This window comes from Salvelinus namaycush, chromosome 31, assembly GCF_016432855.1.
Source record: "Salvelinus namaycush isolate Seneca chromosome 31, SaNama_1.0, whole genome shotgun sequence".
Lineage (NCBI taxonomy): Eukaryota > Metazoa > Chordata > Actinopteri > Salmoniformes > Salmonidae > Salvelinus > Salvelinus namaycush.
The window spans coordinates 11,711,192-11,736,789 of NC_052337.1; positions in this window are offsets into that span (position 1 = coordinate 11,711,192).

The window sequence follows — 25,598 nt, forward strand, 5'->3', positions numbered from 1 at the left end:
TGTTGTTTCTGTCGCACTGCTTTGCTTGATCTTGGCCAGGTCACAGTTGTAAATGAGAACTTGTTCTCAACTAGCTTACCTGGTTAAATAAAGGTGAAATAAAAAATATAAAAAAACATTCTGATTGGCTTAACTCACCACCACCAATGACCTGTGGAGCTTCTCAAAGTAATGTTGTTTTCCTCACCTCAAACAGCAAGCAAACAAAGTATGTTTTTACATCCATTGAGAATTACAAATAGTTCCTCAATGTATTTGAAAAATGTTTCCAGCTCTTTCCCTTTCGATAACCACTTAGCGTGAAAGGGAAAAATGTCATGCTCTGATTCAGTGGAAATGTCATAAAATAGGCCTACCTGATTACCTATCAGTGCTTGACTTGGACTGAAATAGGTTACGATACTCATTTTGGGTGCTGGTACTGTTTATTTTTAGGTGCAGGAGCTCCACAATACTTTAGAGCTAATATTCTATAAAAGGAACAGGAGCTCAAGCAGTAGAAAATTAGAGGTGCCGGTACTCAGCTCCGGTGAGCTCCTGCCCAAGCGCGAGCTCACTGGCACGGGAAACTCTTAGGGCCCAGAATATTTTCTACAATGTTGCAAGTTTGCTAGTGCAAGCTTCGTGCCAGACCCAAGTTAATAGTTGATACAATGTTTCAAGTTTGTTGCAGACAGGCCATGTGTAGCCAATGTGATATATAGGATATTTTAAATCAGGATATTTTCTATCTGCAAGCTGCAATGTTTTTATTTGTTGGCTTTATATAGGCTATTTTTACATAGTTGGCGATGGCAATAGAAGTTACTTTTTAGGTTTGTATCATTTTCATTTAGATTAGTTATGGTAATGTGCATATGAAAACCATAGCTGGCACGCAGATCGGTAGACAGAGTTAGATAAATTGGCATTCCACATGAGAAAGGTTGTCGACTCTTCGTGTAGGTATCCTCGTGTAGCCTATTACCGGCAACTTCAGGAGAGTAATGGCAGAATCTGTGAAAGCCAGCAGGAGCGGGAGGAGAACAGTTGGGTCAGGTAAAGTTTTTTTTCTTCTCGTTATCTAGATCTCTGGCACCCACTTGGGGCATTTGTCTTATTTCATCAAACCAAAAGAACAGACGACTTTCGGTCAACTAAGATGTTTTTTTAGTCGGGGGCAGCCCTAATCTAATAGACCGTTAAGTAGTTGTCCAAATGAGCAAGAATCATGGACCTACATGCTTCTGTAAGTCACAAAAACACATGCACACACACACACACACACCGATCAGGTGCTAAAGATAAGCCTAAACATTGTCAGCGTATTACCGCATTATCACAGAAATATCATCAATAGGAGTGTTTTTTCAAAGCATCATGGTTTCAAACGTATCTTATACTCATCTGGCCTAAACGTTTTCTTCACAAGGGAAATTCTATAAATTGTATGTAGAAAGTTATTTTAGGAGTCTCTTTGCGGTATACCACCAGTATTACTATAATGCAGACAGAACACATTAAGAAGCAGTCTCCCACTGTTCCTCCAGAAATACCATTGCACCACAGGAAACGTGGAGAGGGACACCAGATGTCCCAACAGAGGAGGGGGGGGGGGGGGGGGGGCGGCACAGAGGGGACAGATGTTCTGCTGGGGGTTTAAAGAGGAGGAAAAATGACAATAGCTAAAGAGGGCTTAGAAGTAATTGTCTCAGTCAGTGATCCTTTACATAATAGTAGAATAGAAGTGTGGACCAGATGTTATGTGTAGGGAGGGCTAAGAGGAGATTTTCCTGACCATGTGACCTGACAAGGTAAAATGCCTTGGCTATATGCCTAACTAGGGCCCAGAGGTTTTCCTTGGCTATAGGCCTAACTACGTCACAGAGGTTTTCCTGATCAGTTCATATGGACAGAGACAAACTCTGTGTCCTTGTTACAAGGAAGGAATAAGTAGTTCCACTGAAAACTATCACATAGGCTACAGTAGTATCAAATATTAGGCTGATTAGAGAGATTTGGTTTCTATGACATAATAGATCAGGATAATAATCTGAAATCCCATCTTGATTTTAGTATCTTGAGGAAGCTCCCCACAGCTTGTTGCTGAGTTACTGAACTGGACCTATGTGCACCAAGTCACATGATGTAGCCTAGAAGCTATCCTGTTGGCACTTGTGGTAAACTTCCAACTCATTATCTAGTAAATGAAACATACAGAGCCAACGGTGAGGACCACAGGTCAGTATAGCAATATTATCACTGTTTTACTAACAGGGGGAAAGTAATTTTGTAATACAGCATTATTTTTGATCTCCTATAGTCTAAATGTCATATCTATTTAACAGAAGTGGGAGGTGAGAGGGGGTTTTCAATGAGGTCATTCTAAGAATCTCTCTCATTGAGAGTCTCTGATGCACAAAATATCCCTAATTGGTTGGTTGGTTGGTTGTGTAGGACAGACTCATTAGTCATCCATTTATCTGCTCTTGAGAAGAACCCCCCCAATGAATATCCCATCGCTGCTAGCAAGTCAACAGTACATGCACCAACAGAAGCTCTAGACCTGGCCTGTCTAACAAACTACAGCACACAATGGAGCAAAATATCGGTTTCCTCTGTGCCCTGTGTATGTCAATATGTCAATGCATTTCTTCAGTGTGTCTCACGAGAGTGGGCATCCGACCACAAGGACAAATATTTAGTGGGAGATGCCGACCCGGGTCCCGAGCACAGAGGCTTTGTCCAGCGGACTGGGTGGGAACAATACTCTCTACAGGAGAAGTCAGTAACCCCTGGGCCGAGGGGACAGACACACACACACACACAAACTGCGTATGCACACAAATGCACGGACACACGTCACACAAGCATGTGCACACACACACAAACTTGTCCACTAGACCAGTGAGTATCACCACAAACATTTGCCTTAGTGACATAAAGGCCTAATGTAGATTGCATATTTCTTTATCTCAGAGATAACACTGTAAAATCACACCACTGTTCAGTCAGTCAAACCCTCTAAAATGTTGGTCAGTGTTGAGTCAAACCTGTTCGTCACCTCACTTAATTCATAGACTAATCAATGCTGATAAATAGGCTATGGACATGCTGCATGTATTTCTTCATATTTTAATGATTGTCAATTTCATACTATTGCCTAGCTGTCTCTCTTCCCTTTTCTTGTCATTTCATTCTCTTGTAGCCTACTTTCGGAAAGCCTAAGGTAGGCTGAGTTTTTTAAAAACGTTTTTATAAAAAAGAGAAATATTTGCTCATGTCTGACATACACTGGTGGCTTTGATTGACGGGTACTTTTATGGGGGTGTGCGTGTGTGAGTTCACTGATTCTCTCCATAGGCCTGTATGTCCATTCAGAAAGTTTCCAAAAGTAGCATGTCTGAACTCCATCTCTGTAATAAGAATCAAGCGCTCCTGTCATGATTGAATCTTGTAAATGGCCTGTTTTCAGTAGCTTAGGCTACATTATTTGTCTCGTGTGAATGGATTTGTGCATCTAAATATTTGCAGGAAAGCCGACAGGGACAAGGTAGGCATATATCTTTATTTGGACTCCGTCATGATCTGATTTACTTATTTTTTTATTTAACTAGGCAAGTCAGTTAAGAACAAATTCTTATTTACAATGACGACCTACACCGGCCAAACCCGGACGACACTTGGCCAATTGTGCGCCGCCCTGATGTTGTGTCAATACGAAAATGCGATAGATCCTCTCCAACCTGGCATTTCATAACTTGTAGATTAATAGTTAAGTAATAACCTGAATAATAATAATGAAATGCTTTGATAATTTTGAAGTGTAATGACTTGTTTCAAATGGGTTTAATTAAGAAGCATATCCATGTTAACAAGTGTACAAAAATAATTGTGACCTCCCCTTTTTACATAGGGCCTTATAGGCCTAAGACAACAGTATCATACTTTTAAACAAAATGGAATTCTACGAAAAACTAATGAAAAGGGAAAGGAAAAAAATAACGAATTGCACATTTCTTTTGAGTCTGATAGCCTGTATGTTAAGTTGTGTCAATAAGAAAATGTGACAATCCTCTCCAATCTGACATTTCTTAAATTGTATACTAAACTAATATTTAGAGGTAATAATTTGGCTTGGAGGGTATCCAGATTGTCATACTTTCATACCGACCTTGGCCATACTGGGACATTTGGTAATACTGGCACTGAACACAAGGGGCACTGTTTTCAAACCTAACTGCTAATCTGTAATACGAAGGTTAGCAATGCTAATAAGTACAAGTAAAATCCCATAGAAAATGCTAACGAGTGCATTGTGACACATTTTGTACAGTTTGACTTAAACTTATTCAAGTATACAAGTGTCATGACGTTGGCCTGGGGGTAGGTTTATGACAGTCATAAATACCTCTCCCCCCCTTTTCCTCTCTCTACCCTACTGATGTGACATTTGAAAATCCTTTGGTTAACATTGAGATTCTGGGAACATCAGAAGGTGGGGGGAAATTAACTATATTCTGGTAATCCGACCAATTGAACATATGCGGTGGTACTTAATGAATATGATGTCAGTTCGGTTGTCATCTGAGACATTCTCATCAATGATAGGATGACATAAACTCTACAGTGGAAAGTCTGCACATTGTAGTTATCGGAGTCACATGGAATTGTTGTTCAATTTAAATGTTTGAATATAAAATTATTGGTGAAGAGATTAAATGTAATTTTAGCTTCCAAATGAGAGATTTGGGTTTTCATAAGGTTAGGGCTCCGCTCAATCAGTGGCCCGCCCCTGTGAAGAGACATGGGTTATAACACTTTTCAAACACGCCCTCCTCTCCCTTCCTATATAAAGCCTTGACGACAATATAACCTCCTGTTCCAAGTACGTGAGGTCTGCAGCCTCTGCGTTAAAAGGACTAACATGTCAACTACAGAACTAAGCCAACCTCAGCGTGAGCTTTGGTTGCGAATGGTATGAACTTTGAACTCTTATTCACTACAGAAGTGATACCTCCTAACAGCAGCTGCAAACGTGGGCTAGGAAAGAACAGACAGAGTATCCCGTCTACCACACAACGACGTTACTACAACGTATGCAATTTACCACCAGAGACATTCTTCAAAGGACAAAGGACTCGGTTGGGCAACACGGCCTTCCATCTACCACCAACCTACCGAAGTGCAGCTCAGAGTAAATATGTATTGCCCTTTTCCTTTTCCAAATGGGCGGTAATTTAGAATGCATAAGATACTGTATTTACGATAGAGACATCGCTTCTCCCTTTGTTCTTCAGTCTTCCCGCTCTTTCACTCAAACCAATCCCCCTTTTCTTTGTGTAACCAGCTGTCATATCTGTTCCGTCCGCTAGGGACGTTTTCCTTTATGACGTAATTTGTAATCAAGGTATGATTAATTCTGTGTATATGTAATTCTGTGTGATTACTTAGGTATTTAGTAAATAAATAATTAAACCCAATTTTGTATTGCTGATTCAACTTGTTAGCCAGGGTTCGTGAAGATAACCAAGAATTTACAACTTTCAGATGAGACTGAATTAAGGTGACGATTAATATTGACTGCTATTGATGTAAAATATTACTAGGTCTTTAAGAGTTTATTCGGAAGATAACAGCTCTATAAATATTATTTCGTGGTGCCCCGACTTTCTAGTTAATTACATTTACATGATTAGCTCAATCAGGTAATATTAATTACGGAGAAAGGATTTTATAGAATAGCATGTCATATCACTTAATCCGGCATAGCCAAAGACACGACACAAGTAACTCAAATGCTACTTACAGTTTGCTGCACTCACATAACAAATATTAGCCAGCAAGGCTCTTGATCCGCGAGGGGATTCTATGCTGTTATCAAGCGAATGCTTGACTTTGAAGAAGCTAACCACTTAGCTAGATAGCTAAGTAGCTACTAAAATAGCAAACCGAATGCAAAACTGCAGAGCATTTAGCATATTTTAGACAGTTATTTAATAGTGGCAAACATTTAGTTGTGAATTTCATACTGTAATTAGATCACCCGGCGCATGCTGCACAACAGTTAGTGACTCACAGGGCTCTGGTCTCTCGTCGTTGTGTGCCTTTACAAATACCCAAGTATACGGTATACCAACCAAGCCTAGTAATAATACGCGTCACAGCCCTATTTCACAGTGGAAATCCGCCTCATCAAACAGACGCCTCACAAGTCCTCAACTGGCAGCTTCATTAAATAGTTCCCACAAAACAACAGTCTCAATGTCAACAGTGAAGAGGCGACTCTAGGATGCTGGCCTTCTAGGCAGAGTTCCTCTGTCCAATGTCTGTGTTCTTTTGCCCATCTTAATCTTTTATTTTTATTAGCCAGTCTGAGATATGGCCTTTTCTTTGCTACTCTGCCTAAAAGGCCAGCATCCCGGAGTCGCCTGTTGACATTGATACTGGAGTTTTGTGGGTACTATTTAATGAAGCTGCCAGTTGAGGACTTGTGAGGTGTCTGTTTCTCAAACTAGACTTGTCCTCTTGCTCAGTTGTGCACCGGGGCCTCCCACTCCTCTTTCTATTCTGATTAGAGCCAGTTTGTGCTGTTCTGTGAAGGGAGTAGTACACAGTGTTGTACGAGATCTTCAGTTTCTTGGCAATTTCTCGCATGGAATAGCCTTAATTTCTCAGAACAACAATAGTCTGACAAGTTTCAGAAGAAAGGTCTTTGTTTAGGCCATTTTGAGCCTGTAATCGAACCCACAAATGCTGATGCTCCAGATACCTAACTAGTCTAAAGGCCAGTTTTATTGCTTCTTTAATCAGGACAACAGTTTTCAGCCGTGCTAACAAAATTGCAAAAGGGTTTTCTAATGATCAATTAGCCTTTTGAAATGACAAACTTGGATTAGCTAACACAACGTGCCATTGGAAAACAGGAGTGATGATTGCTGATAATGGGCCTCTACGCCTCTGTAGATATTCATTTTTTTTTTAAAATCAGCCGTTTCCAGCTACAATAGTCATTTACAACATTAACAATGTCTACACAGTATTTCTGATCAATTTGATGTTATTTTAATGGACAAAAAAATTTAGCTTTTCTTTCAAAAACAAGGACATTTCTAAGTGACCCCAAACTTTTGAACGGTAGTGTAAATTCAGCATTTCTTCAGTTTGTGTAAACTGTGAGCAAGAACGAATAAAGCCAAAGTCGCTCATACGCTCGTTCGCAATTTAGAAAATATCACTGTGACCTTGCTCAACAAATCATTGTAGCCTAATGGCAAGCATGAATTGGGCTTAAAGTAGGCCTACAGATATTCTACAATTAAATAATAAAACAAGTAAAATAATGTAATAAATAAACATGAAGTAGAAAGTTCAGAGACGTTGCCATAGACCTAATATGTTGACCTTTAGGTTTTTGGTTAGGCAACTGTGAAATGTGCGAGCTTTTAGATAATAGTAACCTATAGACCTATTAATAGATACAAATATTAAAGCGGCTCAGATGTAGCCTAATAGCTCAATACTAGGTAAGTCTATCGATAGCACATATACATGAAAGTGATAGTCAATATTTCGCCTAATAACCTATTCTATAATTCAGGTTATCTTTGCTTGTTTATAACATTGCAAACCTTTTAGGCTATTTATATTCAACTATTACATTTTCGGGGATCACAGAGAGACAGATAAACATCTTCATTCTACGTTTAGCAGAGATTTTGTGTGTGTAAAGTGAGGGCAAGCGATGATCTAACGACGCAATTAGCTGTTCTACGAGTGGTCTAAGGCAGGCATTAGATTATGAGTGCAACGTTAATAAAGATGGTTTTGGGAAGCGGCTCGGAAATTTTAAGATGCTCTTGCGCAAGTTCTAACAGTGAACTTAGCCTTAAGATGCTTCTGGGAAATCGGGCCCTGTTCAGTTGTGCTAAAATATAGGGGAGATGACAGACATTCCTAACACTGATCTGAATAAAACCATGGAGTGTCACATACATTTCTAATGACTAAATGCACTCTAAACAGGATGATGGGAAAGTAAACACTAGTGTTTAAAATCTGAATACTCAGGAGATATAGGTGTTCTCCTGGTTGGAAACTGACTGGGAAAATCTGATTATCATGTTTAATCTTGCATTGTAAACGCCTGTGTTTAAGATAAGAACACCTATTAGCAAATCTAAATGCCTAGTGTTTAAGTAATAAACATGTCACGTTTCATGGTTTTACAGTGTGTAAAGCTATTGTACGGACTGTGGAAATAAGGTGCAACTGTCTCCTAAGTACGACAGAGATGTTGAAGATCACTATGCTGAGGGAGGGAATCACCAGGTATTGATGTACACTCACAGAGCTAGTCATCTTCATCTGCAGTAAGGTCTGCAGGTACTCCTCAAATGGGTTCAGTTGCTGGCTGTCATGGTTCAACCCTGGCCCTGCACCCATCCCCGGGTTAAGCTCCAAGGCCCTTCTCATCTCACTCCGCCTTCACAACATGCTCATGGTCCATGTACAGCAACTCAGGAGAATGTTAAAAAACCACAAAGGACTTTAATCCATTTCAGAAGGTGGATTATGAATGGAAGAAAAGGGTATTGATCAAGAATAAAAATTGACCAAGACGTCCTTTTTGTAGATGACAACAGTAAGTCCAATAGACTGAAGATAAAACAAATTTAAAAAATAAATAATCAAAAGAACCACAGGGACAAAGATAGAACCCAAGATTTCCAGAACCAATCTGATCAGTCTATAACTTTACCAGCTGTTAGGCTACCCAGAATGCCCAGGGCTCTGAGATTACGTGACTCAGTAGAAATTTGGTTGACGTGGTTATTAATCTGATTACAACCCCTTTCGCCTGACGCCGACCCCTCAGCTACCCCACCACCCAATCAAATGCCACCGTTCTCTCTGAGATTACTACCACATATGGCCAAAGAACAAACATCAGCCATTGTTCTTAGAGCAGATCTTCTGAGTTTGTTCTTTTTGGAAGAGATCATGGTCTTATTTCGGCACATATTGTCATGATTACAAGGCAAACAGGGAAAATAAACAGACATTTCTAGGATTCAACTAACTATGTGATAGAGCTACATAGATGGAGAGTGGGTTAAAAACAAAGTTTAAAGCATACTGAACTATAGGCTTATAGGGTCTCGCTATATATGAGGAAATTGAACACATACAGCTTTCCAATACTCTAGAGAGGGTCTCTGTTCAGGGTCTGATCTGCTAGAGCTTAATAACATTCAGGTGGGTGGGTGATATGGGAGGGTGATTCAGATTACTCCACATCTTCTCAGCTGCACTGTGCAGGCCCTGTGTTGTGACTGTAGGCCTCCCAATGCTAGCTAGTGGTCCTACTACTTTACATATAGATCGGGGCAACATCAGACTCAACCTCAAGGCCCATACATACAGCCAGCTGTCAGCCTCCATCCCCTGCCCTGCTGCAGATTAGCACTCATGCTGAGCAAATGGGTGTTTAATGGACAAAAGCGAGCAGTTAACACTGAATGTAATATCACAACAGTGGTACCCCTGCCCAGAAATCCAGCTGTCCAGAGATAGCACTGTGTATCCAAATTGACATCCTATACAAAGGTTATTATGGTTTATGTGATTGTGATTTTCTATTCGTTTTTATTTCTATATGTTTTTAGATTTTTATTTGAAATTGAATTCAGTTTCAGTTAGTTTTCAGACTTGATTTACTAGTTTAATTCAGTTTCAGTTTGGTAAAAACATTTCTATTCAGTTTTTATAATATTTAGTTTCAGTTTTAGTGTTAGTGACAGAAACCTTATGCATGGGAGGCTAGGAGCCATATATGTGTTGTAAGCCTATAGCAGAGGTACTCAAGTACTATTTAAGATGGTCCGGTTATCAAAGCAAATTTGATTTGTCACATGCGCCGAATACAACAGCTGTAGACCTTACCGTAAAATGCTTGCTTACAAGCCCTTAACTAACAATGCAGTTCAAGAAATTGAGTATTTACTAAATAAAGTAAAAAATGTAATAAAAAGTAACACAATAAAATAACAATACTGAGGCTATATACAGGGGGTACCGTACCGAGTCAATATGCGGGGGTACAGGTTAGTAAAGGTCATTTGTCCATGTAGGTAGAGGTAAAGTGACTATGCATAGATAATTAACAGTGAGTATCAGCAGTGTAAAAAGTCTGGGTGGCCATTTGATCAATTGTTCATCAGTCTTTTGGCTTGGGGGTAGATGCTGTTAAGGAGCTTTTTGGACCTAGACTTGGCGCTCCGGTACCGTTTGCCGTGCGGTATCAGAGAGAACAGTCTATGACTTGGGTTACTGGAGTCTCTGCCAATTTTTTGGCCCTTCCTGACCCCGCCTAGTTTATAGGTCCTGGATGGCAGGAAGCTTAGCCCCAGTGATGTACTGGGCCGTACGCACTACCCTCTGTAGCGCCTTACGGTCGGATGCAGAGCAGTTGCCATACCAGCCGATGATTCAACCGGCCAGGATGCTCTCGATGGTGCAGCTGTAGAACTTTTGGAGGATCTGGGGACCTATGCCAAATCTTTTCAGTCTCCTGCGGGGGAAGAGGCATTGTCGTGCCGTCTTCACGACTGTCTTGGTGTGTTTGGACCATGATAGTTTGTTGATGATGTGGACACCAAGGACCTTGAAAAACTCTCGACCGGCTCCACTACAGCCCCGTCGATGTGAATGGGGGCGTGTTCGGGCCCTCCTTTTCCTGTAGTCCACGATCAGCTCCTCTGTCTTGCTCTCTGACCACCTCCCTATAGGCTGTCTCGTCATTGTCGGTGATCAGGCCTACCACTGTTGTGTCGTCAGCAAACTTTTATGATGGTGTTTGAGTCGTGGGTGAACAGGGAGTACAGGAGGGGACTAAGCACGCACCCCTGAGGGGCCCCCGTGTTGAGGATCAACATGGCAGATGTGTTGTTGCCTACCCTTACCACCTGGGGGTTACACAAGTTATTCAACAAGCTACATTGGTTTCAGAAACTGCCAGAAGCTTCTGTTTACCACAGAGAGCATTTGATTATATCTGTTCTCTTCTACCTTTCCTGGCTGGCAAAGTACCAGGATGTTGTCTCTGGTTTTAAATCTGAATTTAGAGAACTGAATTTGAAAACTGAATCTGAATGCATCTAAGAAGTTGAATATTATAATTTAAATTATAGTTTGTATGCTTCATACATAAACAATGAATGCAAGATCTACCATATTGTAACTGAATATATAAATATTGAAAATTAATATTCAATTCAATTGAAAATGTAATTTATTTAATTTCAGAAGCAGCCCGTCTGGCGCAGGACTCAGTCCCTCTCCAAGGCCACTAACGCCAGGCCCATGCAGACTCAGACCGCAGAGGGCGAGGAAAACCTTCAGAGCATTTCAGCTATGTGCTACAGTGACGTGTCTAGTGTATACATTTCATATGCATAACACAAGGATTTGTTGTCTTGCAGCTGGTTAAAATAGCACCTGGTGAAATCTCTGACGTATACAGGATTTGTAACCACTGACCAGACTTGAGCCCTCTGTTCATAAATAGCCCATAGCATTTCACTGAAGGTTAAAGAAAGACATGTAGAGTAACGTTAGTAGAAGAGCTTCTCCTGTTACCATGGCAACCTCCAAATCTTAGTTACCACCGCCTAATATCCCAGTCCAGGAACAGGGTCAATTCCCACCACTGAGCAAGGATCAAATCACACACTAGTAAGAATCCACCTCAAGCCGACCTCATGCCAGCCACTATACATACACCCAACGCTGGGGGGCTCAGATTGCCTATACTGCATGTAAACTCAGCAAAAAAAGAAACGTCACTTTTTCAGGACCCTGTCTTTCAAAGATAATTCGCAAAAATGTATATAACTTCACAGATCTTCATTGTAAAGGGTTTAAACACTGTTCCCCATGCTTGTTCAATGAACCATAAACAATTAATGAACATGCACCTGTGGAACGGTCGTTAAGACACTAACAGCTTACAGACGGTAGGCAATTAAGGTCACAGTTATGAAAACTTAGGACACTAAAGAGGCCTTTCTACTGATTCTGAAAAACACCAAAAGAAAGATGCCCAGGGTCCCTGCTCATCTGTGTGAACGTGCCTTAGGCATGCTGCAAGGAGGCATGAGGATCGCAGATGTGGCCAGGGCAATAAATTGCAATGTCCGTACTGTGAGACGCCTAAGACAGCGCTACAGGGTGACAGGACGGACAGCTGATCGTCCTCGCAGTGGCAGACCACATGTCACAACACCTGCACAGGATCGGTACATCCGAACATCACACCTGCGGGACAGGTACAGGATGGCAACAACAACTTTTTTTGGAGTTGGAGTTACACCAGGAACGCAAAACATATGATCTCTGTAATTGCAAACAAAGGTTTCTGCACCAAATATTAAGTTCTGCTCTTCTGATGTATCAAATACTTATGTCATGCAATAAAATGCAAATTAATTACTTAAAAATCATACAATGTGATTTTCTGGATTTTTGTTTTAGATTCCGTCTCTCACAGTTGAAGTGTACCTATGATAAAAATTACAGACCTCTACATGCTTTGTAAGTAGGAAAACCTGCAAAATCGGCAGTGTATCAAATACTTGTTCTCCCCACTGTATATAATGGTGTGTAAAGACAGTATGGACTGTTTATGAACAGAAAAGGTGTGTACAGCAGTCATTATATAGGATGAGCCTTGAGTAGAATACAGTATATACATATAAAGTGGGTAAAACAGTATGTAAACATTTATAAAGTGACCAGTGTTCCATGACTCTATGTACATAGGGCAGCAGTCTCTAAGGTGCAGGGTAGAGTACCAGCTGGTAGCCGGCTAGTAACAGTAACTAAGTTCAGGGCAGGGTACTGGGCGGAGGCCAAGTAGTGGTGACTATTTAACAATTCCTCTGGATGATCTGGCAGTACACTGCGTCTATCCAGATATTGTTTGAGACATGGTAGGTATGTGCATAGAGGGATAAGATGACATTATTTCTGTGTGGTCAAACTCTACTGTACTTCCATGGGGCTATTTGAAGACTAGCTGCATTCATGGGTATGTGTCAAAGAGTAAACCATTGTGGAAATGGATGTTGGCAGGGACAGGCTGTTAATTAGGCTCTGGATGGAAGATGATCTGCAGTGATGAGAACATTGGACATGAAAGCTTCGGGCCACATAGGGTTACAGAGACTGTGTGTTGGGGTGTGGTCTACACTGCTTTACAATCTAACACGGACTGACATCTGGTTATACATTTTTATGCAAAAATAGAGCATTAATCTAATTCATTTAAGGATTTGAGGGGACTTTTAGACAGAATTAACCCACTTTTCCTCATTAAAAAACTCCCCCATGAGCCTTTAGTGAACCCCCAGAACCACACACACAATCTATTTAGTTCATCAGAGCATTAGATCTGTACCAGTTGCAGTCTTGAAAGAGGAGTGATGGAGAGAAAGAAGGAGGGGGAAGGTGTCATGTTTTGTCTTTCATCATGTCTTGTCCCTGTGCTTCCCTCTGCTGGTCTTATTAGGTTCTTTCCCTCTTTCTCTCTCTCTATCGTTCCGTTCCTGCTCCCAGCTGTTTCTCATTCTCCTAACGACCTCATTTACTCTTTCACACCTGTCCCCTATTTTGCCCTCTGATTAGAGTCCCTATTTCTCCCTCTGTTTTCCGCTTCTGTCCTTGTCGGATTCTTGTTTGACGTTTGCTGTTCCTGTGTCCTTGTTCCGCCCTGTCGTGTTCTTTGCCTTCTTCAGATGCTGCGTGTGAGCAGGTGTCAATGTCAGCTACGGCCAGTGCCTTCCTGAAGCGACCTGCAGTCTGTGGTCGCGTCTCCAGTCGTTCCTCTCTGTTGACGAGAGGATAGTATCCAGGAGAATCATTATTTGTTTTATTCTGGAATAAAGACTCTGTTACTATTACGTCGCTTTTGGGTCCTCATTCTGCAGCACAACAGAAGGAGGAAAAGAGACCTACTGAGAGAGAGAGAGAGCTTGTGTGAGTGTAATATTTACTGTTCACTTTTTATTGTTTATTTCACTTTTGTTTATCCATTTCACTTGCTTTGCCAATGTTAACATATGTTTCCCATGCCAATACAGTCCTTGAATTGAATTGAAAGAGAGAAAGAAAAGAGAGGGGAACAAATTAAGTGAGAAAAAAAAAGAAAGAGGGGAAAAAAGAGAGAGAGAGAAGTGTGGCGGGGAAGCAATGGAGGCTGGATCTACCGAAAAGGATATGGTTCATTCTCACACAGCTACTTTTATTTTTTATTTTTTTTTCACCTTTATTTAACCAGGTAGGCCAGTTGAGAACAATTCATTTACAACTGCGACCTGGCCAAGATAAAGCAAAGCAGTGCGACACAAACAACAGAGTTACACATGGGATAAACAAACGTACAGTCAATAACACAATAGAAAAATCTATATACAGTGTGTGCAAATGTAGTAAGATTAAAGAGGTGAGGCAATAAATAGGCCATAGTGGCGAAATAATTACAATTTAGCAATTAAACACTGGAGTGATGAATGTGCAGAAGATGAATGTGCAAGTAGAGATACTGGGGTGCAAAGGAGCAAAAAACTGTATAACAATATGGGGATGAGGTAGTTGGGTGGGCTATTTACAGATGAGCTGTGTACAGGTGCAATGATCGGTAAGCTGCTCTGACAGCTGATGCTTAAAGTTAGTGAGGGAATTAGTTCCAGTCATTGGCAGCAGAGAACTGGAAGGATACTTAGCAGACAATGAAGATGAACTGAAACAAGAAATAGGCCTGGGCCAAATCATTAAAGCCCTGAATCACTTCACATCAAATGGCCATTAAATTCACCTGCCTTCCAAAGTAGAGTCCTTACTCTTTCATACAAGTGCATCTGGTAGGCATGTTATCAATTTTTTAGAAAAGAGTTGTACTGTGAAATCAGCGGCACACTAGATGTGCTTTCTAGCCGTAGAACCCTTTACACAGACATTTGTCCAAAGTGACTTGTAGCAAGTATCTGGCCCCTGAGTCTAATTTGTGTTTGGAGGTGCGCCAATAGCTTTTGGACCGTTTCCCTGCATTCTATATCACTGGGGAGGGAGCACATGGTGGTGGACCGATTTGTGATAGATATCATCCCTGATCTGGTTTAATTTTCTCTCTTTTCGCGATCATCCTTCACAGTACATTTCTAGAAACACTGCAGGATAGAACTTGATGCAGAACTATCAGGGCATCGCAACAACTTCCTGTTTCTAATGTACATTTCCCCCCCAGCACGACATTTAATGGCTTCCCTCCAAGCCAACGCCAAATAAATAAGAGTTCCTCCTTCCAGGGGACCAATCAATGGTCCTGTTTCCTCCGAAAAGGAAACATCCACACAACACCAGGCGTAATGAAGTGCTGTCATGGTTGAGGAAGGAACAGGAACAATACCTGATGGTGGAGATATGAGCAAACAGACAGGCTGAGAGAACAGACAGGCTGAGAGAACAGACAGGCTGAGAGAACAGACAGGCTGAGAGAACAGACAGGCTGAGAGAACAGACAGGCTGATAGGCACACTGTTCATTTCATATGTATTAGACTCCAGAAGATGTTGAGCTCATTTGTAACCCTGTTCCAATATTTCTCTCAAAAGGGTTGCTAATGAGAATACTGTGATCAGCACTGGCAGTCTGTTTATAGCAGAGCTACAACAACCAGCACTTTATTCTATACCACCCTGTTTTAAAATCACAGAGAAAAGGTGATCAATTCAACAGATGTAATGCTGACATTAGCTGGCCAGTCCATTTCACAGTTCCCTACTGGTGGCTCTGGTTGAGGTCACAGAGAGAACAGTAGTGAAACCTGACATGAGAGTAAAGAGGAAATAATGCAAAAGTTTACAAGGAAGAAACATGGAACAAGGCCTAATTAAAGTGGGAGGGTGTTCTTCTTCTTTGTGTTAGCTAGGTGATGCGAAACATTTAAGAGGAACATCCTTTCTGTTTTTGGACTGGAGAAAATCACAGATGAATGACCATAATTGCCTTTTCATGGCCATCTGACTACATTTGTAAGTGAGAAGTGATGCTAGCTGTCTCTCTGTCATCCAAAGGCAAAGACCTGTCAGGCTCTTATAGAACACCTGACAGCAGGAGAATGAATAGGTTTACCTTGAGGCAATTGTCACCGTTGGAGACTCTCACTAGAACTGACTGATGCAATCAGCCAATCATTCGCCTTCACCATTAGAGAGAGCGAAATCAATGACGAGTCAGGAGTGGTCACCCATGATGGCTGCACCCAATACACATCAATCTAGGCTATTTATAATTTTTAAAACACACATCATTATAGCCTACATACAGTGCAGGGATGAGTTGGTTTTGGATATGGGATCTCAAGTGTGTTGTCTCAACATTCAACCTGCAATGATTCAAGAATTATTTCATTGCTAACAAAATTCACTCTCTCTGACATATGTCAGATCCCAGATATCAACCCTGAAAAGTATTAGCCTGTACTCATCACTCAAGGGAAGACCAATTGAACATGCATCAAACATGAGCGCTATACTTTCAGGGATACTGAACCAGATCAGTACATGGACTGAAACGGTCTTCCCCTCAAGGCCTAAGGCAGACACAGAGGTCCAGGGTCATAAACACTAGATGGATGATCTCAAGGAGGGATCTGGCAAGTGGGGCACATGCCGTAATCTCATCATTGTCAGACAGGGGAAAAAGCGAAATGTAAGATCCGAGTCTGGCACGTGTCACAAACTGTTACCCATGGAGACGGGACTAGTTCCTCCACACCCCGCCCAGCCCAGTGTGGCTTGAACTAAGACACAGAGAGAGAAAGACAGAGACAGACCGAGACAGAGAGAACATTCTGTGGTCTGACGCAGAGATTAGTTGAAACATTGAAGGAAATCCTGTTCTCATACGACACACACAAACACACGACTTGCATGAAAACATCTTCAATTCTTACTCCCCAATAAACATCTGTAAATCTCAACTATTCAAGAGCTTGCTTTGTTTGTGTGTTTTCACCGTCATTCGATCTAAAATCTGATAAATATTTATTCAGTTCCTTTTTGAGGTTGCTAAGCAACACGGGCGGTACGTGAGAGACAATATTCAGCATGTGAGCCCAGGAGCAACTTCTGCTTCAGAGAAACACTAGTAGCCCTCTCACTTCTTCTGACTTCTCCTTGTTTGCTTCTGATCAAGGCTCATCGTGTGTAGGTGTACATCACTGATTAGTTCAGGGGAAATCTGCTGTGAATATTTCAGTTCAATGAACTATTGGTTAGTTCCTCAACACAAGCCTGTAGCTTCAAACAATCTTAGTATGGCTCCTCAACAACAGTATGGCTCCTCAACAACAGTATGGCTCCTCAACAACAGTATGGCTCCTCAACAACAGTATGGCTCCTCAACAACAGAATGGCTCCTCAACAACAGAATGGCTCCTCAACAACAGAATGGCTCCTCAACAACAGTATGGCTCCTCAACAACAGTATGGCTCCTCAACAACAGTATACCCTCTCCAACTCAGCAGAAGACCAGACACTCTGACACCTGTCTTAACAAGCTGTGTAGGCGGTAGACCTGAAACAGAACCCTATTGAATCGTAGAGTCAAGGTTCTGCTATTAGTCTTAGAAACGTTGTTGAGAAGTTTCACTTTTATAGCCTGTCGTCGTTGAGGTGGCTACCGGTTTCAGGAGAGCAGTTCCCTATAGAGGAACGACTGAGAAAGAGGAGGCACCTCCAGTGAAACCACCCAATGACAGAAAGGCAGAAGTCATATGAAAAGGACCCATAATATCATGCAAATCATTAGGCTGCTGCTACCCTTTTCCTGCATATCTCAACACTTTTTATTTCACTCAATCACATGCCTCTTTTTTTCCTCTCTCTCTCAACGCTCCTCTCTTTCTCCTTGTCCCTAGTTCTCCTCTTCTGTGGAGAAATGAGGTTCTCCCTATCTCCAACACTCCTCTCTTTCTCTTCTAATTTCCTCCTTGGAGTAATGTGGAACACTCAAATCAGAGGTGAATCTATTCAGCACCCTGCAGGCCTCCTGGGGGGGTCAGAGAGGAAGGGGAGGGGGAAACATTAATAACACTGCCACTCGGCAGGTGGGTGAAGGAGTAGTGAAGAGGAGGAAGCGGAGAATGGAGACCCCCTGTGACAACAGAGGAAGGGGTTGTAGACTTAATGATATTAGACTATCCCCGCCCCCCGCACACTCACGGAGAGAAAACAAGCAGGCTCAGGTTTCAGCCCCAGAAGTGCCCTGAATGTAAAGTGAACCACAGGGGGACCATGGCAGGGGACAGGGGGGCCAGGACGGGGGACAGAGGGGCCAGGACGAGGGATCTGGGGGACTCCAGGGCCAGCCCAGGGGAACGGCAGAGGAAAAGGAACTCAGGAAACCAGAGTGAAAACTCTTAAAACCCTTGGCCCGTTCACAGCTCAGTACAGCACAGACTAACTTACCCGACAACAGCTCGGCACTGTCTCTATTACAACTATCGATGCATGAGCGTCGTTCAAACAAACAATGAGGTTCATGAGGTTTCTTAGAGCAATACTTAACTTTGTTATAAGCAGTGGCTTAGCATGCACCCCCGCAAGGCGATATTGAAAATCATACCATTGGTATTTCGAAATACCCCAGTAAACGGTATATCGTACAAGCCTTGTTGTGTCCACGTCATTAAAATGAAATTATGTTGAACCAAAATGGAATAGACGTCTGTCGTGTTCGATCAATGTGGAGTAGTGTTTCAGCCAAAACTTACCTTCAGTTGCTGCTCTTTGAGCAGTGTTGCCCTCCCTGACTCCATCGGCAGGCCCGTCAGAAATGGGGCTCCCTTAGTCTGCGTTTAGGAATGTGTGAGTATAAATGTGAGTATCTATGTCTGTATGTGTTTGTCTGTCTCCTTCTCATACCAGCCCTGACCAAATTCCTAAGAGAAGTGAAAAACGGTGTGTTGAAAGTAACGACCACTAAAGGTTACTGTCCTATTTCCCCTTTCAGAGCTGAGATTGAGCAGTATAGGATTGACTAAAGTGAATTGTGTAGTATGTGTATGGACTCCTTGCTACGATCCATTTAGTGTGTAACTGAATTAAGAAAGAGCTTATTAAGATGATGGGAATCTAAATGACTAGGGCTCCCTCTGACTGACATGGAAAATACATTGCCACAGTGGAAATACAAAACACTAGAAACTCCTTCCTAATATTGAGTCCCCCACCTTTTTGCCCTCAGAACAGCCTCAACTCGTCGGGGCGTGGACTATACAAGGTGTCGAAAGCTTTCCACAAGGATGTCGACTCCAATGCTTCCCACAGTTGTGTCAAGTTGGCTGGTAGTGGATTTCTACTCCGAATAGCTTGTTCCATCTCATCCCACAGATGCTCAATTGGATTGAGATCTGGTGACTGGGTACGCCACTGTAGTAAGCTGAATTCACTGTCATGTTGGTGGAACCATTCCTAGCCTTTTGGCATGTGGCATTATCCTGCTGCCATGAAGGGATGCACCTGTTTGGCAATGATGTTCAGATATCCTGTGGCATTCAAACATTGCTCCACTTTTAACAAGGGACCCAATGTGTGCCTTGAAAACACACCACACGCCAACACCAGCAGCCTGCAATGTTGACATGTGACATGATGGATGCATGTACTTGTGGTTTTCTCCATACCTTAGTCCTCCCATCCGCTTGAAACAGCAGGAACCAGGATTCATCAGACGAGGCAATGTTTTTCCAATTCTACAGTGTCCAGTGTTTTCTTTCCTTAGCCGACTTCAACCACAGTTTATTGTTTTTTGCTGAAAGAAGTGGAACTCTAAGGTCGTCGGCTGCCATACCCCATTCATGTCAAGGTACGACGAGTTGTGCATTCTTTTATGGGTCTTTGGGTACCAATGTTGTACTGGACTGTCAGTTGACTAACTGTAACCCGTCTGTTGCTCTGCACAATTCGTGCCAGCCTCCTTTGTCCTCTTTCATCAATGACCCATTTTTGACCACTGGCCTGCCGTTGGCTGGATGTCCTTTGGGTGATGGACCATTCTTTATACACACGGGAAACAGAATGTTCGTGAAAAACTCAGCAATGTTGCAGTTCTTGACACACTTAGCACCTACTACCATACACCGTTCAAAGGCACGTAAATCTTTTGTCTCACCTTCATCTACATGATTGAAGTGTATTTAACAGGTGACATCAATAAGGGATCATAGCTTTCACCTGGATTCACCAGATCAGTCAATGTCATGTGTTCCTAATGTTTTGTACACACAGTGTATGTGCACTTGTTTTGGGGAATTTCTCTCCGTATTCAATTGTCTTTCTTCCTTTAATAATCTAAGTGACCATCTTATCATATAAAAGAGGTTAACTCCATTATGACATTCTCCAGGGGCTTGCAGACCAGAAGAAAGGTTAACCCTGGCTGATGCCCCATGTAATTCCATCCCAGAGTCACATTTCCAGATGAAATAGTTTAGAGATCTGTCGTCTGTTATAAGACACGGTGGCAGAAACATTATGTACAAAATAACTTACGAATAACGCTGAAAAACATACACAATTGCACAATTGGTTACAGGATCGTAAAACGGCAGCCATCTCCTTCAGTGCCATTTAGAACCTAAAAGGGTTCTCCAGCTGTCCCGATTGAAGAACCCTTTTTGGTTCCAGGTAGAACCCTTTCCACAGAGGGTTCTACATGGAACCCAAAAAGGGTTCTCATATGGGGTCAGCTGAAAAACAGTTTTGGAACTATTTTTTCTAAGAGTGTAGGCCTAGGTCAAGAACAAAAATGTAAAAAAATATTTTTCTCCCTGTCCTTATACAAACATGTCATGTGGATAATGACAGTAACTACCATCAACAGCATGACCTGTGACCCTTAACCCCTGACTTTTATGGCCAAGGTTAACAGTTCCAACTTTCACCTCATTTCTAAATGTAGGCATGTAACATCCTAACTGAACTGTTTGGGCTATTTAATTTGGGGCGTATTCCATTTGTTTTAGAGTCCAGTGCTTCTGTAGTTATGAATGGAAGCAGCGGTCTAAGGCACTGCATCTCAGTGCAAGAGGCGTCACTACAGTCCCTGGTTCGAATACAAGCTGTATCACATCCGGCCGTGATTGGGAGTCCCATAGGGCGGCACACAATTGGCCCAGCGCCGTCCGGGTTTAGCCGGGGTAGGCCTTCATTGTAAATAAGAATTTGTTCTTAACTGACATGCCTAGTTAAATAAAGGTTACACACACACACAGACCAAAAGGTTATTTTGTTGGCATTTACGTATGTCCCCATTACCAGTAAAACATAATCAAAACCAATTTTTTTCACTTACTTGCTGTGCTGTTTCGTTGTTCATTTGGTCAGTCGTTTCATTCTCAAACAGGATTTCATGGAACGCCGTTTGGGTCTTTGCGTGTCAAAAAAGATACACGTTAAACAACACTATTTGACGTGTCAAATAACACTATTTGACGTGTCATATAAGCTTGTTGACCAATCAGGACCTGAATATGACTGCACGTCACATGATAATTTTACGCGTTCATTCATTTTTTACGTAGTTATTACACATTGATTACACTATCACTTGTATTTCATATGTCACAACGATTCATCGATACGTATGCTATGATGCTGGTAAAGTTGTCTCATGCACCTACAGTGCTGGTCATAAAAAAAGCTAGCTAGCTCATGGATGCAAACAATGTTCTTCCCCAAAAACATAGCAAAACGACAATCTGTTTCAGTAGCTATAGTTAGCTAGCTAACTATATAGCTAGTTGTCATCTAAAATAACCCTAATTTACAAAACAGTTCTTATATGATTAATGGCGGTCGGACCCATCTATGTGAAGCTAGCCACAATAAGGATTAGCCACAATAGTGGACTTTGCGGTTAGCCTTCAAAATAAAAGTATGGCATAATTCTACTATTTGTACTCATTTGCATCACTGTCAATGACATACTTTTTTTCTGAAGGCAAACCGCAAATTCAGTATTGTGCATAATCCTTATTGTGGCTAATTTCACAACACATAACCCGGTCCGGTCGGAGCCTCACTAGCCAGATGAAGCCAGCTGGCTGCTTATAACGTTAGCTTTGGACAACGGGGTTAAGTAGCTGGCTAGCTATTTATTTTCATGAACTGAAGTTCAATTTCAATAGGCGAACAACAAGTGGCTACCTAGCTAATACTTATTCACAAGGATTCTGTCACGTTCCTGACCTTATTTTCCTTTGTTTAACTTTGTTTAGTTGGTCAGGACGTGAGCTGGGTGGGTAGTCTATGTTATGTGTTTCTATGTGGGGTTAAATGTGTTGCCTGATATGGTTCTCAATTAGAGGCAGTTGTTTGACGTTTCCTCTGATTGAGAACCATATTAAGGTAGCCTGTTCTCACTGTTTGTTTGTGGGTGATTGTTCCTGTGTCTGTGTCCGTTGCACCACACGGGACTGTTTCGTTTGTTCATTCGTTTGGCTAGTCTTTCCTGTTCGTGCGTTCTTCGTGTCTATATGTAAGTTCTTATGTTCAGGTCAGTCTACGTCGTTGGTTTGTTATTTTGTTAATTATCAAGTGTAGTTCGTGTCAGTGTTCGTCTTGTCAAATAAATTCATTATGTCTACATTCAACGCTGCATTTTGGTCCGACCCTTACTCCTCCTCCTCATCCGAGGAGGAGGCATTAGACAGCCGTTACAGATTCCTAAATCATTGCTAAGAATAATGAAAATGACTGCAGTTTCTACTGGTAATTGTTTTCAGGCTGGTTGTATTGGTGCTAGCTAGGTACCAAGCTAAAGCTAGCTACCCCAGAAGTTGCGGTCGAACAAATTATGCTTTATTACCAACGCGGTATTGCAAACACATAGTTCGTGGCCAGTATTTGCTTGTTTGCAGACTTCTTGGTACAGCTTTGACAGTGCTACTGTATATTTTTTGACATGCAAAGACCCAAGCGGCATTCCATAGTATGTATGTCGTGAAGCTAATAGCAGTGACGCTATTACTGTGCAACTCCGGTACGGCAACATCTGAAAAATAGCTCACTTGGTAGTGTGTACTGGTGTTCGACCAGTCGGCGAAAGCCAACATCACCCACGACAGAGAACAGTTGATTGTCAAGGGCAATGAATTCCATTATCTAGGCGTTAATGGATTTTGCCTTTGTTGTCTCGCTGAAATGTTCTTACTCTTTCAAATGACTGTTCGACTTGTTGACTGCTCAATCCACACAGCAGACATGGGCTAGGTTAGGAATGCTGTGTTGCACGTGTAGCGCAAAATTTTCCTTGACGTCATTACGTCATGTACCTAGATTATATACAGTGGGGCAAAAAAGTATTTAGTCAGCCACCAATTGTGCAAGTTCTCCCACTTAAAAAGATGAGAGAGGCCTGTAATTTTCATCATAGGTACACTTCAACTATGACAGACAAAATGAGAAAATAAAATCCAGAAAATCACATTGTAGGATTTTTAATGAATTATGGTGGAAATTATGGTGGAAAATAAGTATTTGGTCACCTACAAACAAGCAAGATTTCTGGCTCTCACAGACCTGTAACTTCTTCTTTAAGAGGCTCCTCTGTCCTCCACTCGTTACCTGTATTGATGGCACCTGTTTGAACTTGTTATCAGTATAAAAGACACCTGTCCACAACCTCAAACAGTCACACTCCAAACTCCACTATGGCCAAGACCAAAGAGCTGTCAAAGGACACCAGAAACAAAATTGTAGACCTGCACCAGGCTGGGAAGACTGAATCTGCAATAGGTAAGCAGCTTGGTTTGAAAAAATCAACTGTGGGAGCAATTATTAGGAAATGGAAGACATACAAGACCACTGATAATCTCCCTCGATCTGGGGCTCCACGCAAGATCTCACCCCGTGGGGTCAAAATGATCACAAGAACGGTGAGCAAAAATCCCAGAACCACACGGGGGGACCTAGTGAATGACCTGCAGAGAGCTGGGACCAAAGTAACAAAGCCTACCATCAGCAAGGGCATTGAAGATGAAACGTGGCTGGGTCTTTCAGCATGACAATGATCCCAAACACACCGCCCGGGCAACGAAGGAGTGGCTTCGTAAGAAGCATTTCAAGGTCCTGGAGTGGCCTAGCCAGTATCCAGATCTCAACCCCATAGAAAATCTTTGGAGGGAGTTGAAAGTCCGTGTTGCCCAGCAACAGCCCCAAAACATCACTGCTCTAGAGGAGATCTGCATGGAGGAATGGGCCAAAATACCAGCAACAGTGTGTGAAAACCTTGTGAAGACTTACAGAAAACATTTGACCTCTGTCATTGCCAACAAAGGGTATATAACAAACTATTGAGATAAACTTTTGTTATTGACCAAATACTGATTTTCCACCATAATTTGCAAATAAATTCATTAAAAATCCTACAATGTGATTTTCTGGAATTTTTTCTCTCATTTTGTCTGTCATAGTTGAAGTGTACCTATGATGAAAATTACAGGCCTCTCTCATCTTTTTAAGTGGGAGAACTTGCACAATTGGTGGCTGACTAAATACTTTTTTGCCCCACTGTAGGTATGCACGTCAGCTTTGACATCGGTTTTGGCCGATACCGATGTTGGCATTTTTAGCTAATATCGGCCGATTCTGATATGTTCACCGATATATCGTGCATCCCTAGTTTATACCTCCTGCTGGACTGGAAGAGGAACACAGCCACCTGAGGACAGACTACACGCCCTCTGGACCAAAGAATAATCTACAAAGATTAGGCCTTCACATGAAATATGGAACCGGTGGGACTAAATTTAGTACCAGCTAAAAAATTGTTCTTCACAACAGAGCAAAAAATACCAAGTTAACAGGTAAGAGTAATATGACCTATTTTTGTCATAGACCATACTCCTTTTTGAATCATCAAGAATACCAATGAGAAAGAACAACTCGGCCGACTGTATAACACGGAATTTGGATCTGCAAGGCTGAGAGAAAGGATTTGTCCAAATATAACAGAGACCTAATAGAATGTGGTTTAGATTTCCCGGGTCAACTCTCTGTGTTGGGTCTAGACTGTTCAATACTCTCTCCTCTCTGTGTTGGGTCTAGACTGTTCAATACTCTCTCCTCTCTGTGTTGGGTCTAGATTGTTCAATACTCTCTCCTCTCTGTGTTGGGTCTAGACTGTTCAATACTCTCTCCTCTCTGTGTTGGGTCTAGACTGTTCAATACTCTCTCCTCTCTGTGTCAAGTGGAAAATGCAAGTTTGCAGGTCAATAGAAATCTGATTCTCTCTTAAGTCAGCCTCATGCAAGAGGAGAGAAGCGAATGGATTTTCCAATAAAATGACTAACTGACACTCCCTTTACTTCAGTGACTGGCAGTGCAGTGTAGGAGTCGCCTATGGATGACATCACTAACTGAAGGGATGAGACGATGAGCTCACACTAGCCAGGAACCTATTGCTTTTCATTTAGACATGACAACATTCTTCCCCAGTATCATTACATGGAGGTAGACTTATCTATAATCACTATGATGTAATGCAATAACTT